An 18244-nucleotide genomic window follows, 5' to 3' on the forward strand; every position below is an offset into this window, starting at 1 on the left:
ATTGCACACTCAAACTCATTGTTACTAAGCCATTATACTAGCAAACACTGAGTAAACTTAGTGGCATTCTAAATGTGGCTGTTGGACTTCCATTAGTGTCCCACTGGTGCAAACCTATGTGCAGCATCTCTGCATTGCACACTCAAACTCATTGTTACTAAGCCATTATACTAGCAAACTATGCTGCCAGTTTAAGGGCCGTAGTTGCATTGTCAGGGATAGTTATTGTTGTTTATTCTGCTGTTAATAAAGATAGACCACCGCTTCAATCTACACCACCTCTCAATTTTTACTCCCAATATTAAGTGCACAATCTTGTTGCAATCAAAATGATTGGCAAAATGACAGATGCTGGTGGAAAGGGGAAGAGGCGTGTTGGAAAAGGAAAAAAAGGGTTTGTCCGTGGGGAAGGTGGCAAAGCTCCATTAACATCTGCTGAAGATAGACCATCTACCAGCAAAAGTAAGATGTCTACTACTTACCGTGGACAATCCGATGTGCTCCCTTTTTTACGGACACGAACAACTGGAACAAAGGTAGATGATGGCCAAAAAAAGAAAATGCTTGAATGGATCTCAAGTGGTCCAACAAGTGTCCTCTCCTCCACCTCAACTACCGCATCCAAAAAACACCAGTCCTCTGAGTTGTCATCCCAATTACACTTGCTTTCTCCCAGCTCTGAAGTCTCCATCCGCCCTGCACAGTATGGTGGAACTGAGATGGCTGAGTCTGCAGAGCTGTTCAGTCACACTATAGGCTGGGAATCAGAGGTCTGCTCCCAAGCTACAGTGAGTACAGACCAGGAAATGGTCTGCAGTGATGCCCAGAACCTTTGTGACTCAGATTCAGGCCGTGATGAACAAGTTTCTGAGCATAATGTTCACAAACTGAATCACCTGTGGTAATAGACAATGAGGAACATACTGATGACGATGAGACGCAGATACCAGATTGGGATGACATTTTAAATCTTCGGTCAGGGCAAGAAGAGGCTCGGTCTGAGGGTGAGGGGAGTGCATACACAACAATTGATGAGGAAGTTCTAGATCCCACCTACTGTCATCCCAGAGTCAGGCCCTCGAGGAGGTCAACAGAGACGGTGGAGGAGGATGCAACTGACGACAAAGTTACCTTGCGCCTTCCTGGACAGAGTCGGAGTACTGGTAGCACGTCTACAACTGCATCCTCAGCCACCACTGTGCCTCTGCGCACTAGTCCGGGTGGATCAGCAGGTTGCATGCCCTCTAAGCCTTGCCTAGCCTGGTCCTTTTTTGACATAGCAAAAGATCGCCCAAATTATGTGATCTGTAAAATTTGTCGTGATTCTGTTAGTAGAGGGCAAAACCTCAGCAGTTTGACAACTTCTTCCATGAATCGTCACATAAATAAATATCATATGTCCCAGTGGGAAGCTCACCGTGCTGCAATGCGGCCTAGCGGAGTGAACCATCCACCGCCTGCCCCTTCCAGTGCATCCGCGTGCTCTTCATCTTCTAGGACTGTGGGGACAGCTGTCACACCTGGTTTTCCACGCACAACTTCCACCACTGTAACCGCAACAGGCAGTTTGCTTGGTAGGTCGTCAGTTGGTTTGGAAGGGGAAACAAGTGCGTGTGTACAGCTCTCTCAGACATCGATAGCACCAACGTTGGATGAAGGCAACATCATGTCTATGCCTGCACATTCCTCACAAACCTGCATTTTTCCAGGGACACCCTACTCAACACCGTCTACACACAGCAGCCAGATCTCAGTCCCTCAGATGCGGACAAATAAAAGGCCATTTCCTGCGACCCATGAAAAAGCTAAGAGGTTGACTTTATCCCTCTGTAAGCTCTTGGCTACCGAAATGCTGCCTTTCCGCCTGGTGGACACACAGGATTTTAGAGACCTTATGTCTGTCACTGTGCCCCAGTACCAGATGCCCAGTCGCCACTACTTCTCTAAGAAAGGTGTGCCCGCGCTACACCAGCATGTCGCACACAACATCACCGCTTCCTTGAGAAACTCTGTGTGTGAACGGGTGCATTTCACCACCGATACTTGGACCAGTAAGCATGGACAGGGACGTTACATGTCGCTGACTGGGCACTGGGTAACTATGGTGATAGATGGTGAAGGGTCTGCTGCACAAGTCTTGCCGTCCCCACGACTTGTGTGTCAATCCTCTGTCTGTCCAAGTTCTGCCACTGCTTCTGCCTCCTCCACCTCATCTGGGTCCTCCACCTCCGCCCCAAGCCTTCCTGGTCAGGCCACCAGCGTTCACACTGCGCAGAAGGAATCACGCACCCCTCATTACTATGCTGGCAGCAGAGCGCGACGGCATCAGGCGGTCTTTAGCTTGACATGTCTTGGAAATAGGAGTCACACAGCGGATGAGTTGTGGGCAGCTCTGGAGACTGAGTTTAATAAATGGTTGTCTCCACTCAACCTGCAGCCTGGTAAGGCCATGTGCGACAATGCTGCAAACCTGGGTGCGGTCCTTCGCCTGGGCAAGGTGACACACGTGCCTTGTATGGCTCAAGTGTTGAACCTTGTTGTCCAGCAATTTTTAACACACTATCCTGGCCTAGATGGCCTTCTGACCAGGGCACGAAAACTGTCTGCTCACTTCCGCCGTTCAACCGCCGCAGCTAAGCGACTTGCATCGCTCCAGAAGTCTTTCGGCCTGCCGGTTCATCGCCTGAAATGCGATGTGGCGACACGCTGGAATTCGACTCTCCACATGTTACAGCGACTGTGGCAGCACCGCCGAGCCCTGGTGCAATACGTCATGACGTATAGCCTGGGCCAACGAGATGCAGAGGTGGGGCAGATCACCCTGATGGAGTGGTCTCAGATCAAGGACCTATGCACCCTTCTGCACAGTTTCGACATGGCGACGAATATGTTTAGCGCTGACAATGCCATTATCAGCATGACAATTCCAGTCATTTACATGCTGGAGCACACGCTAAACACTATTCGGAGTCTGGGGGTGGGACAACAGGAAGGGGAGGAACTACAGGAGGATTCATATGCGCAGGACACAACAACATCACCAAGGTCCAGAAGTTCATCATTACCAACGCGGCAGGCATGGGACCATGGGGGACAGGGATCAACAAGGGTGCATGGTAGCAGGCGAAATGTTGAGGAAGGTGCAGGAGAACATGAAGAAATGGAGGACGAACTGTCCATGGACATGGAAGACTCAGTGGATGAGGGAGACCTTGGTCAAATTTCAGTTGAAAGACGTTGGGGGGAGATGTCAGAGGAAGAAAGAACGGTTAGCACCTCTATGCCACAAACACAGAGTGGACTTGGTCCGCATGGCTGCGCAAGACACATGAGTGCCTTCTTGCTGCACTACCTCCAACATGACCCTCGTATTGTCAAAATTAGAAGTGATGATGACTACTGGCTTGCCACACTATTAGATCCCCGGTACAAGTCCAAATTTTGTGACATAATTCCAGCCATAGAAAGGGACGCACGTATGCAGGAGTATCAGCAGAAGCTGTTACTCGATCTTAGCTCGGCTTTTCCACCAAACAACCGTACAGGTGCAGGGAGTGAATCTCCCAGTTGTAACTTGACAAACATGGGACGGTCTCGAAAATCTTCAACAGTCTACCCGTACCAGTAGCACCGTATCTGGTGCTGGTAACAGCAATTTTATTGAATCTTTTCATAATTTTTTTAGACCCTCCTTTGCAAGGCCTCCAGAGACAAGTCTGACACATAGTCAACGGCTGGAGAGGATGATACAGGAGTATCTCCAAATGAACATCGATGCCATTACTTTGCAAATGGAGCCTTGCTCATTTTGGGCTTCAAATCTTGAAAAATGGCCAGAGCTCTCCACTTATGCCTTGGAGATTTTGTCGTGTCCAGCTGCCAGCGTTGTCTCTGAACGTGTCTTCAGTGCTGCTGGGTGTGTGCTGACAGATAAGCGCACGCGTCTGTCCAGTGACAATGTGGACAGACTAACGTTCATCAAAATGAACAAGTCATGGATCCACAAGGAATATACTACCCCTGTGTCATTCTGGGGAGAGTAAATGCTTGTGTATTTTGAATGTGCTTGATGCAAATCTAGCTGTGAAGTGTACAACTAGGGCACAAGTGCTGCCACTGATAAGGTGTCTGTGTGGCCCAATTTTTGGAAAAAAGGGAGACTCTTCTTGGAGTAACCCTTGCTTACATTGTTTTTAAAAATGATCCAAGATGCACAGAGCTGGGATCAGGAAAGACTTTGCTACCTACCCCGGTGTCATCCAGGAGACGGTTAAGTATGGAGTATTTTTGAATGTGCTTGATGCAAATCTACCTGTGAAGTGTACAACTGGGGCACAAGTGCTGCCACTGAAGGGGTGGGTGTGTGTGTGGCCCAATTTTTGGAAAAAAGGGAGACTCCGCTTGGAGTTAACCTTGCTTACATTGTTTTTAAAAATGATCCAAGATGCACAGAGCTGGGATCAGGAAAGACTTTGCTACCTACCCCGGTGTCATCCTGGGGACGGTTAAGTATGGCGTATTTTTGAATGTGCTTGATGCAAATCTAGCTGTGAAGTGTACAACTGGGGCACAAGTGCTGCCACTGAAGGGGTGGGTGTGTGTGTGGCCCAATTTTTGGAAAAAAGGGAGACTCCGCTTGTAGTAACCCTTGCTTACATTGTTTTTAAAAATGATCCAAGATGCACAGAGCTGGGATCAGGAAAGACTTTGCTACCTACCCCGGTGTCATCCTGGGGACAGTTAAGTATGGCATATTTTTGAATGTGCTTTATGCAAATCTACCTGTGAAGTGTACAACTGGGGCACAAGTTCTGCCACTGAAGGGGTGGGTGTGTGTGGCCCAATTTTTGGAAAAAAGGGAGACTCCGCTTGGAGTCACCTTGCAGTGTTTTACATGATTTTAGAAGGGCGTGCCATGCCTATATCTGTGTCTCCTCTTTTTCCTTGTCCTGCTCTTTTGTTTTCGCATGAGTATATGTCCTTGTCACTTTCCCATGTGTTTGTGTTGTGTTGTGAGTTGTTTGTCACCTTTTGGACACCTTTGAGGGTGTTTTCTAGGTGTTTTTATGTGTTTGTGATTGCCTGCCATTGTTTCCTATGTGGTTCGAGTTCGGTTCGTCGAACGTTCGCCGAACCGAACTCGAACGAGACGCCCGTTCGGTGAACCGAACTCGAGCCGAACCGCGACCGGTTTGCTCATCTTTAGTTACAAGAAGACATTTGTACATTATAGTGCTCACCTGCTCCTGTGATGTGAGAGATGTTAGTGGCTTCCCCCTCTGCTGCACTTCCTGTGGGTCTGGCTGTGTTCAGATCCTGTCCTCTGCTTTTCTTTCTGGTTCTTCTGCTTTCTGCTTCTCTCTGTGTGCTCTGCTCTGTGTTTGCTGTGCTGATTCTGCTCCTTCTGCCTTGTTGCTCTGCTAGGTTTTCTCTGGTCTCTCCTCATTATGCTCTCTGCTCCTTCATTGCTTCTTCTGCTCTGTGTTTTTCATCTTCCTATCTCCTGCGCTGTTCTGAACAAGCTCCACCCCCTCTCCTGATTGGCTGTTTGCCTCCTGCCATCTCTCACAGCTCTCCATTGGAAGAAAACGCTGCCGGGGACTCCCTCCTCTTCAGCAGATGCTGTGTGCAGTGTCTGTATATCGGTGTTGCAGCCAGCGTACGGCTATGAACAGTGCGGCCCTCTAGCTCCCTTAATCAGCTGCTTGATGACCTCCCCGGGGCAGCCCGCCCATGCTGGGAATTATGAATGTTAAATTGCATTCAGAGCGGGCAGCCGTCACGGGGCCCCTTTCAGGTCCCGGGCCCCATAGCAGTGGCGTGGCCTGCCTATATGGACGGTACGCCACTGTTCATGTGTACCTTTGGCTTGATTTCATTGGTATTCAGTTTGGGACACATTCAAGTTGTATGCTTTTACGCACATGCATTGTTATATATTTCCTCTGGTCAGTGTCAAAATTGTGGATTGTTCTCTGTAGGGTGACATTTTTTCTACAGGTACATAATATGGGCATATAGAGCTGTGTTGGCCTCATATATGTGAGCATCATGTCGGTATATTCATAGTTCACTGTGACACTCTTTGTCAGTCGGAAACGATTGTTAACATATTATTGCATTTATTAGTATACTGCATATAATGTTTCCCGAGTCTCATAGACATGTTCTATTCGGTTTTATTTTTTGTGACATTGTGTGGTTTTATTGATGTGGTCTCATGTTCATGTGGTTTGATATAATAAATATTGTCAGGTGTGCATATCAATAATGCAAAGCTTTTTCTTCTCTTGTTTTGAGCGCTTCTGTTAGGTCCAGTCCATGTTGTGTTGGTGGCGGGATAAAACTGAAGCTTGCTTCCTCCGTCCTCTCCCACCAACCATGGACAACAGAGAGGGGATCAATATGTTCTTCATCTCCTGACTGAGACGTGCCCATCACCTTTTCCTCCTCATCCTCCTTCATTTGTTCCTCAGCTCCTTCACCTTTACTAACAGTTTGTATGGTACCATGAGCCCCCCTCGATCACTGTACTCCACCCTCCCATGGCACCCGCCTGTGCAATGATAAACTGGACATTACAGATATTGGTCTTCCTTCCTCATTCTCCTCTGCTTCCTACTCTTCCTCTGAGACCCCCATCTCATCCCACAGACTATTCAAAGTCTTCTGCTGCATGTTGATGGCATCGTCAGCGCTAACCATCTTAAGCATAGTCCAGAAAACTCACCACAGCAACACTGCCACTGACGTTCACAAATTTCTGTAGGGAAACCGAACAGCCCATTGGCCACAGCTGAGCAATAATCAATAACAGAAAAAGAGGAATTCCGCTAGTCCCATAAAATATCCATTAAAATGATTTCATCAGTCAGACAAAACAATTCATGTTAACGCGTTTTGACTGACTGGTCCTCTTAATCATAACACGATCTGCCCTCAAAATAAAATGTTTAAAAACAATAAGCCACTCCCATTTCATGACATCATTATTTAAATATTACCATAATTAATTACATTGCAATCCGAATAACATTTCTGAAATATGCAATACAGAGCAAAGAAGTTAATAAATGTACATAAAATCATTACGATAGTTCAAACCAAAAGCAATCGTGGTGTTAAAATTTAGTATTCACAGTGCCTCTGCTTTCAACAAAGCTTTCCCCCAATTGTCCCCATGTTTAGGGTTATTAACCCTCAGAAATCCCATACATCTGAAGCTACTGAGATCACCATTATGTTGCAGCAAAAAGTGCTTGGCTGCACCTGATGTATTACTAATTTGCTTTTTCTTTATATCTGTGATGTGTTCTGCCATCCCGTTTTTCAGTTTTCTAGTGGTGCATCCTATATAAGCCAAATCTGATTAGTCACAGTTAATAATATATGCAATGTTGTTTTCTTCTCAGTTAATAAATGAATTCATAATATATGACTTCCTCTTTATATGTAACAATGTTTTTTTAGTTACAAATAGGCACACTGTAAATTTATTACCACCACATCTAAAAGAACCTGTACAAGAAAGACATGTTCTTGATCTTACAGTACTATTATCAAACATACTGGGTGAGAGTAAACTCCCGAAGGTCCTACCTCTGCGTGCAGCGAAACCACAACCACAAGGATCAGACACAATATCGAGATTTAACACTGGTAAATTTTTTATAATAATACCCTTGATTTTACCAAATTGCTCACTATACACAGTAACAAAATTACTTTTATTGTTATGTGGCGCTATATCTTTGCTGTTCTTATTGTTCTGTTTGTCCCTATACAAAACTTGCTTTCTGGAAGTTATCCTCACCTTCTCATTCGCAACCCAAATCAGTTTACTATTGTAACCTCTCTGTGACAATCTGTTCTTAATAGTATCACAAAGTTTCAAAAAATTATCCAGATTGGAACAAATCCTTTTTACGCTCACCATTTCTCCATAGGGTATAAAGGCAACAGCATGTTTGGGATGGCAGCTCATAACTACTTATATAGTATTGCGTGAACAGGGCTTTCTAAATATAGTACTATCTACCCGAGAGCATTACAAATTACCCCGCAACATCAAATCCAGAAATGGCACAGATTTGACTGCACCTGTATTTCAAACTTAGTTTATTGTCATTGATATATTGCATAAACTATGTATAAAGCATGGGCGCTTCTTTACCAATCCAAACCATCAAAATTTCATCCACAAAACGGCCGTACCAGAGGAAACAATCCACAAAAGGTTTATTACTGTTAAAAATATACATTTGTTTCCACCACGAAACAGAAAGTATTTCCATTGATGGGGTAAATTTGACCCCATTGGGGCACCCCTAATTTGCAGAAAAAACCCCCAAAAGAACATAAAAAAGGTATGTTGTAATAAATGCTCTATTGACATGAGCAAAAATTTTTTCAGATCATCTGAAAAATTATTATTCTGTGATAGGTAATGGGTTCTGATGGCCATGGTAATCCCTGCACATGACTGCTGATCCAATCAGCAGACATATGCGGCTAATAGGTGTTGGTGGATCAGATATCCACCCATGCCTGTTTATCACTTAAATTGCGCACTCAAAATTTGACAGCGTGATTTAAATGGCCACAGTGTGGATTGTGCCATTCCCCGATGCCATTGGAAGCTCCATGACACGATCACAGGGTGCCAATGTGTTCCCATGGTAGCACGGGGTCAGCTGATGACCCCTGAAGTTATCATGAGTCGACAAAGCTCAATCACAGGAACGCTGCTCCTCTGATCAGCTCAAATGCTCAGGTGATCAGACTGTGCAGTGATAAAGTCCCTTAGCGGGACTTGTAAAATGTAAAAAAAAAGTTTTAAAAGTTTGAAAAAATTAAAAAATACCTAAGAGTTCAAAAAATTAAAAATATACAATTATGTCGTACTGGCACGTTCTAAAATGCCAGATCTATCAAAATATAAAATCAATTCATTTGATCGGAATACAGCGGGGCAAGAAAAAAAATTCCAAAAGCCAAAATTATGTTTTTTGGTCGCGGCAACATTTGTTTAAAATGCAATAAGAGGTGATCAAAGAGTAGCATCTGCACAAAAATGGTATAATTCAAAACATCAACTCAAGGCACAAAAAATAAGCCATCACTGAGCCCAAAATACTAAAAAATGAGAACGCTACGTGTCTTGAAAAATGGCAACAAAAGCGAAATTCTTCTTTTGGACAAACTTATTTATTTTTTCAACCGCTTAGATAAAAATAAAAGTATACATATTTGACATCTACGAACCCGTACCGACCTGAGGCATCATAATGACAGATTACTTTTACCATATAGTAAACAGGATGAATAAAAGACCACAAAAACAATTGTGCATTGCACTTTTTTTCAATTTTATTGCACTTGGAATTTTTTTCCCGTATTCATCTACGCTATTTGGTAAAACTAATGGTTTTCTTCAAAAGTGCAACTCATCCTGCAAAAAGCAAGCCCTCGTATGGCAATATTGATGTAAAAAAAATGTTATGGAAGAAGGGGATGAAAAAACAAAAAATGAAAAATCGCTGGGGAGTGAAGTTTTTAAAACCTTCCTCCAGATTTTATCTTAAATGAAAGGGGCATTACCAGTGATAGACATGTCATAACTGACAGTTATAATCATACTCAGCAGAATCTATCTTTATATCATTACAAATACATCTACAGCTGTAATTGTTCATGCTGTCAGGTCTGCTGGAAAGCTGTGGCCAAATAAAACTAAGGGGCACTTTGCACACTACGACATCTCAAGCCGATGCTTACGATGCCAAGCACGATAGTCCCCGGCCCCGTCGCAGCTGCGATATCTTGTGATAGCTGCCGTAGTGAACATTATCGCTATGGCAGCTTCACATGCACTCACCTGCCCTGCGACGTCGATATGGCCGGCGACCCGCCTCCTTATTAAGGGGGCGGGTCGTGCGGCATCATAGCGATGTCACACGGCAGGCGGCCAATAGAAGCGGAGGGGCGGAGATGAGCGGGACGTACACATCCCGCCCACCTCTGTCCTTCCGCATAGACGGCGTGAGCCGCAGGACGCAGGTAGGAGATGTTCCTCGCTCCTGCTGCTTCACACACAGCGATATGTGCTGCCGCAGAAGCGAGGAACAACATCGTACCGTCGCAGCAGCGTAATTATGGAATTCCCCGACACTACACCGATGATACGATTATGACGATTTTGCACTCGTTAATCGTATCATCTAGGATTTACACACTACGATGTCGAGAGCGACGCCGGAAGTGCGTCACTTTTGACATGACCCCACCGACATCGCACCTGCGATGTCGTAGTGTGCAAAGTGCCCCTTTCTCTGATTTTATTCGGAAGAAAGTAGAGCAGATCATTACCTCTTTACAAACTTATCTGAAGATGCAGTTTTTTCCTCATAGTACTGTTAGCTCTGCTGTACTGCTGTTCCCCCACACTGACTATGTGAAATGAAAGAGAAGTGTTAATTGTAGGCAGACACAGCTCTGCAGCTGAGCTGAAAACAGAAAAGGAGATTTACAGCTATATAGTTTAGCTCTGCTGTACTGTGTTAGAGCTGCTTCTCACTTGCGAGTTTCTCGCAGTAGAGCAATGCGAGAAAATCTCGCATTGGAATTGGACACATGTTAGTGAATGATTCAGCTCTCATCTGCGATTTTTTTCTCACTCCAAATCGGACTGAGAAAAAAATCGCAGCATGCTGCTTTTTTGCGAGTTTCTACTGCGAGTCTCTCCAATGCAAGTCTATGGGACCGTGTAAAAAATCGGATGTCACGGGACGGCGCTCACACCATCCTAGTGACATCCGATTTTCTAAATACATTTGTGGCATGTTTCCTAAAACACTGGAAACGAGTGATGTCTCACAATATCTGTCAATCACTATTCTCTGTCAGTCGGTCTCTCCCTCTCGGTCTCTATGTGTCGGTCCGTCACTATCTCTGTCCCTCTCTCAAAGTCTGTCAGTCATTTTCCCCTCCTCTCTGATACTCACCGATCCCCGATCCCCGGCGCGGCACTACACGGCATTCACAATGCTGCGGCGGCTTTTACTATTTTGAAAAAGCCGGCCGCTCATTAAACAATTTCGTATTCCCTGCTTTCCCCGCCCACAGGCGCCTATGATTGGTTGCAGTGAGACACGCCATCACGCTGAGTGACAGGTGTCTCACTGCAACCAATCACAGCAGCCGGTGGGCGGGTCTATACTGTGCAGTGAAATAAATAATTAAATAATTAAAAAAAAACGGCGTGCGGTCCCCCCCAATTTTAATACCAGCCAGATAAAGCCATACGGCTGAAGGCTGGTATTCTCAGGATGGGAAGCTCCATGTTATGGGGAGCCCCCCAGCCTAACAATATCAGTCAGCAGCCGCCCAGAATTGCCGCATACATTATATGCGACAGTTCTGGGACTGTACCCGGCTCTTCCCGTTTTGCCCTGGTGCGTTGGCAAATCGGGGTAATAAGGAGTTATTGGCAGCCCATAGCTGCCAATAAGTCCTAGATTAATCATGTCAGGCGTCTCCCCGAGAAACCTTCCATGATTAATCTGTAAGTGACATTAAATAAACACACACACCTGAAAAAATCATTTATTATAAATAAAAAAAACACAAACCAATTCCCTCATCACCAATTTAATCAGCCCCAAAAAGCCCTCCATGTCCGGCGTCATCCAGGAAGGTCCAGCGTCGCTTCCAGTGCTGCTGCATGGAGGTGACCGGAGCTGCAGCAGACACAGCTGCTCCTGTCACCTCCACACAGCAACTGAAGAAAGCAGCGCGATCAGCTGAGCTGTCACTGAGGTTACCCGCTGTCACTGGATACAGCGGTGGCCGCGGGTAACCTCAGTGACAGCTCAGCTGATCGCGCTACTCATCGCCGCTCCTCTCACCTCCACGCAGCAACTGAGGTGAGTAGTGCGATCAGCTGAGCTGTCACTGAGGTTGCCCGCGGCCACCGCTGTATCCAGTAACAGCGGGTAACCTCAGTGACAGCTCAGCTGATCGCGCTACTCACCTCAGTTGCTGTGTGGAGGTGACAGGAGCGGCTGTGTCTGCTGCAGCTCCGGTCACCTCCATGCAGCAGCGCTGGAAGTGACGCTGGACCATCCTGGATGACGCCGGACATGGAGGGCTTTTTGGGGCTGATTAAATTGGTGATGAGGGAATTGGTTTGTGTTTTTTATTTCTAATAAAGGATTTTTTTTGTGTGTGTGTGTTTATTTATTGTAATTTACAGATTAATCATGGTAGGTATCTCGGGGAGACGCCTGACATGATTAATCTAGGACTTATTGGCAGCTATGGGCTGCCAATAACTCCTTATTACCCCGATTTGCCAACGCACCAGGGCAAATCGGGAAGAGCCGGGTACTGTCCCAGAACTGTCACATATAATGTATGCAGAAATTCTGGGCGGCTGCTGACTGATATTGTTAGGCTGGGGGGCTCCCCATAACGTGGAGCTCCCCATCCTGAGAATACCAGCCTTCAGCCGTATGGCTTTATCTGGCTGGTATTAAAATTGGGGGGGACCGCACGCCGTTTTTTTAAAATTATTTAATTATTTATTTCACTGCACAGTATAGACCCGCCCACCGGTTGCTGTGATTGGGTGCAGTGTGACACCTGTCACTCAGCGTGGGGGTGTGTCTCACTGCAACCAATCATAGGCGCCTGTGGGTGGGGAAAGCAGGGAATACGAAATTGTTTAATGAGCGGCCGGCTTTTTCAAAATAGTAAAAGCCGCCGCAGCAGTGTGAATGCCGTGTAGTGCCGCGCCGGGGATCGGGGATCGGTGAGTATGAGAGAGGGCTTCTCACTTCAGTCACTCAGGGGATTAGCGGTCACCGATGAGCCATTCACAGGTGACCGCTAATCAGGACGCGACACAGACAGAGCCGCAGCATGACCATGAAGTCGGGTGAAGTTCACCCAAGTTCATTCTGATCGTGCGGCTTTGTCTGTGTCTGCTGTCATCTGCCATTCAGCTCTGCTACATGGCTGTCTGTGTCTGCTGTCAGCGGCCATGTTAAAGAGCTGAATGGCAGATGACATAGTAAAAAATACGCATTACACACGCATTACACACGCATTGCACACGCTAGTAAAATCATTAATTTATTCAGAAAAAGCATCGCACTAGCGTTGCACTCGGACCTAACGTGAACTAAAATCAGCCGAGTTTTTTTCAGCCCAGTCGGACCGATTTTACTCGCATAGATGTGTTTCCACCCTTAGTTGTAAGGAGGCACAACTATGCAGAGAGATCAGGAGAGTAGAATGTCAGTCATTCATTTAAAACAAACTCTGGAGGCAGATTTTCGGGAGATCTGTGTCCAGCCCTTAGATCCTTACAGCTCATTTACATATTAAGAAAAATATGGATTTCTCAGGAATAACACATTGGATTGCAGATATCAAGGTATAATTTTCTTCAACTTTCTATGACTTGCATGCTCATATAGATGGCTAACAAGGGTTGATCCTACTGACAGATTTCCAGTAAAGACACTAACATCTTAAATGCAGACAAATAGACAAATATATAAAGCACCTCTTCAGCATCTTTATTTCCTACCTAGAGTGGTGCTTTAAATGAAAGCTGCCTGTCTGTCCCTTGTCTGATATTTACTTTCCGGGTGCTTCACCAGCTATCGCTGCCACTCCATCGGGCTCTGGCAATTTGTGACCTGCTAGCATGCTCCAGTGTTTCATTGAGTGCACCGTAGGTCACAAATCATTACATCTCTTTAAGAAGCCTTGTTCCGGATCTCAGAGATGAATTGGGAGGTTGTAACTTAACGTCTGACTTCCGGTCAGTCAGAATTTACTGTCACAAGATGGTGCCACGAGACCGGAGAAGCGTCACTACAAGGTAAAGCAGCGAGAAGGTGAGTATAGGACAGGGGGCGGGGGGCTCATATTTAAAGCCCCACACCAGGGTAAAAAAAAAAACAAAAAACACTGGAGTGGTGATTTCAAGAATGTCTGTATACAAACTATATGCAGACTGTATGCAGACTATTTACTTATCAGTTGATTACAGCATGTTTAGTGCTTCATTGTAAACCACAACAGTAAATTCTCAATGCACATAAAGGTCCAGTCACACTAAGCAACTTACCAGCGATCCCAACAACGATAGGGATCGCTGGTAAGTTGCTAGGAGGTTGCTGGTGAGATGTCACACTGCGACGCTCCAGCGATCCCACCAGCAACCTGACCTGGCAGGGATCGCTGGAGCGTGGCTACACGAGTTGCTGGTGAGCTCACCAGCAACCAGTGACCATCCCCCAGCGCCGCGTGGAAGATGCTGCGCTTGGTAACTAAGGTAAATATCGGGTAACCAACCCGATATTTACCTTGGTTACCAGCTCACGCAGCTACACGTGCAGAGAGCAGGGAGCAGCGCACACTGAGCGCTGGCTCCCTGCTCTCCTAGTACAGCACACATCGGGTTAATTACCCGATGTGTGCTGCAGCTACATGTGCACAGAGCAGGGAGCAGCGCACACTGCTTAGCGCTGGCTCCTTGCTCTCCTAGTTACAGCACACATCGGGTTAATTACCCGATGTGTGCTGCAGCTACATGTGCACAGAGCAGGGAGCAGCGCACACTGCTTAGCGCTGGCTCCTTGCTCTCCTAGTTACAGCACACATCGGGTTAATTAACCCGATGTGTCCTGCAGCTACATGTGCACAGAGCAGGAGCCGGCACTGACAGTGAGAGCGGCGGAGGCTGGTAACAAAGGTAAATATCGGGTAACCAAGGACAGGGCTTCTTGGTTACCCGATGTTTACATTGGTTACCAGCCTCCGCAGAAGCCGGCTCCTGCTGCCTGCACATTTAGTTGTTGCTGTCTCGCTGTCACACACAGCGATCTGTGCTTCACAGCGGGACAGCAACAACTAAGGGTACCTTCACACTTAGCGATGCAGCAGCGATCCGACCAGCGATCTGACCTGGTCAGGATCGCTGCTGCATCGCTACATGGTCGCTGGTGAGCTGTCAAACAGGCAGATCTCACCAGCGACCAGTGAACAGCCCCCAGCCAGCAGCGACGTGCAAGCGACGCTGCGCTTGCACGGAGCCGCCGTCTGGAAGCTGCGGAGACTGGTAACTAAGGTAAACATCGGGTATGGTTACCCGATGTTTACATTAGTTACCAGTGTGAGCAGGGAGCAGGGAGCCGCGCACACTGAGCGCTGGCTCCTTGCTCTCCTAGCTACAGTACACATCGGGTTAATTAACCCGATGTGTAATGCAGCTACATGTGCAGAGAGCAGGGAGCCGCGCACACTGCTTAGCGCTGGCTCCTTGCTCTCCTAGCTGCTGTACACATCGGGTTAATTAACCCGATGTGTACAGCAGCTACATGTGCAGAGAGCCGGAGCCGGCACTGGCAGCGTGAGAGCTGCAGAGGCTGGTAACTAAGGTAAATATCGGGTAACCACCTTGGTTACCCGATGTTTATCTTGGATACAGCTTACCTCAGCTGTCAGACGCCGGCTCCTGCTCCCTGCTCGCTTCATTTGTCGCTCTCTTGCTGTCACACACAGCGATCTGTGTGTCACAGCAGGAGAGCGGCTTTGAAGAAAACGAACCAGGGCTGTGTGTAACGAGCAGCGATCTCGCAGCAGGGGCCAGATCGCTGCTCATTGTCACACACAGCGAGATCGCTAATGAGGTCACTGCTGCGTCACAAAAAGCGTGACTCAGCAGCGATCTCGGCAGCGAGCTCGCTGTGTGTGAAGCACCCCTAAAAAATGGCCCAGGACATTCAGCAACAACCAACGACCTCACAGCAGGGGCCAGGTTGTTGCTGGATGTCACACACAGCAACATCGCTAGCAACGTCACAAAAGTTGTTCGTTAGCAGCGATGTTGCTAGCGATGTTGCTTAGTGTGACGGGGCCTTAAGAGAGGTACATAATATCCATGCTTACCTCTTCAGAATTGTTGGCTTAGGGGTGCTTCACACATAGCGAGATCGCTACCGAAATCGTCGCTGAGTCACGGTTTTGGTGACGCAACAGTGACCTCATTAGCGATCTCGCTGTGTGTGACACTGAGCAGCGATCTGGCCCCGCTGTGAGATCGCTGCTCGTTACACACAGCCCTGGTTCGTTTTCTTCAAAGGCGCTCTCCCGCTGTGACGCACACATCGCTGTGTGTGACAGCGAGAGAGCGACGAAATGAAGCGAGCAGGGAGCAGGAACCGGCATCTGGCAGCTGCGGTAAGCTGTAACCAAGATAAACATCGGGTAACCAAGGGAAGCCCTTTCCTTGGTTACCCGATATTTACCTTCGTTACTAGCGTCCGCCGCTCTCGCTGCCAGTGCCGGCTCCCTGCTCTCTACAAATGTAGCTGCAGTACACATCGGGTTAATTAACCCGATGTGTACTGTAGCTAGGAGAGCAAGGAGCCAGCGCTAAGCAGTGTGCGCGGCTCCCTGCTCTCTGCACATGTAGCTGCAGTACACATCGGGTTAGTTAACCCGATGTGTACTGTAGCTAGGAGAGCAAGGAGCCAGTGCTAAGCAGTGTGCGCGGCTCCCTGCTCTCTGCACATGTAGCGACGTTATGATCGCTGCTGCGTCGCTGTGTTTGACAGCTAAGCAGCGATCATAACAGCGACTTACAAGCTCGCTGTTACGTCACAGAAAATGGTGACGTAACAGCGACGTCGTTGTCGCTGTCGCTATGTGTGAACCCAGCCTTAGTTTGATCATTCAATTCATTGAGGGTGGCAAGGTGGCTCAGTGGTTAGCACTGCAGCCTTGCAGCGCTCGGGTCCTGGGTTCAAATCCCACGAAGGACACCATCTTCAAGGAGTTTGTATGTTCTCCCCGTGTTTGCGTGGGTTTCCTCCGGGTTCTCTGGTTTCTTCCCACACTGCAAAGACATACTGATAGGGACTCTAGATTGTGAGCCCCAATGGGGACAGTGTTGCCAATGTATGTAAAGCGCTGTGGATTTAATAGCACTATATAAATGAATAAAATTATTATTATTAATTATCGGTCAACCTATTCCATTTAATAGATTTTTTTTGTAATATTCAGAATGCAATATCAGTGTCAAAATGTCCATGTGGATTCAATGTGAAAATGCCCATTAAAATTTAGATGAATAAATACAGATTGGCTAATAAGACAAATGCTGAAAAGGAATCTTTCATATTCTTCTATATTAAAAATGCGTTGGCCAGTCCATTCTGTTTTCTGGTATTTTTACTTTCAGATGTCCTACCAGAAATAGCATGGGAATAGTAATATGGAAAGAATTGGGGTGGGTGGTATTATCGTAAGCATACAAAAGTAAACACAGACTGTTTAAGGAAGTTTTTATTATCTCTGGGTGACCTCTTTCTTGGTCAGGTATTACATTACAGGTTATCTTAATGAGTGACTAACAGCTGGGCATTTCTTTCAGAAAGGTGTGGAGGTTCTGGAAGTCAATTGAACAGTAATCCTTTGTTGTATGGAAAGCTGCTTGTGAATGTAAAATCCATCTCAAGTGACAAAGGCTACAATATGTAGCCGAAACGCGTAGCATTGTCAATATTTTTTCTACACGCTGGAACCTTTGTATGAAGATTTTTACATGCTTCACATTTTATTATGCACTTCAATAAACAAGTTTTAAATTTATCCTGAGTAGTGACTGATACACTTCACAGCGGCGGAATTTCCTTTCCTTTTCATTTTTGCACAGTCAGTACAAACTGGATAGTTAAGACCCGTCACATTTAGCGACTTACCAGCGATCCCGAAAACGATGCGACCTGATAAGAATCGCTGGTAAGTCACTGGGAGGTCGCTGGTGAGATGTCACACAGTTAGACCTTACCAACGACTCAGTAGCGACCTGTATAACGATCTCTACTGTCATTGGGACCCTGTCACACAGTGTCAAACATAGCGATGCGTCCTGCCCAGCAGGACATCGCCTTTGAAGAAAATGGTCCAGGACATTCAGCAATGACTGGCGATCTCACAGCAGGGGCCAGATCGTTACTGCATGTCACACACAGCGACATCGCTAGCAAGATCGCTGTTGCGTCACCAAAACCGTGACACAGCAGCGATGTCGCTTAGTGAGACGTGGCATTTAGGCTGCCAATTAAATGGGGTTTATCAGATAATAAAGGACATTAGCACCAGGTGCCAGATTAACCCCAATAATTTGCAGGGATCTGAAAGTGTTCTCTAATTTTGATCCATG

The sequence above is a fragment of the Anomaloglossus baeobatrachus genome, chromosome 8, assembly GCF_048569485.1.
Source record: "Anomaloglossus baeobatrachus isolate aAnoBae1 chromosome 8, aAnoBae1.hap1, whole genome shotgun sequence".
NCBI lineage: Eukaryota > Metazoa > Chordata > Amphibia > Anura > Aromobatidae > Anomaloglossus > Anomaloglossus baeobatrachus.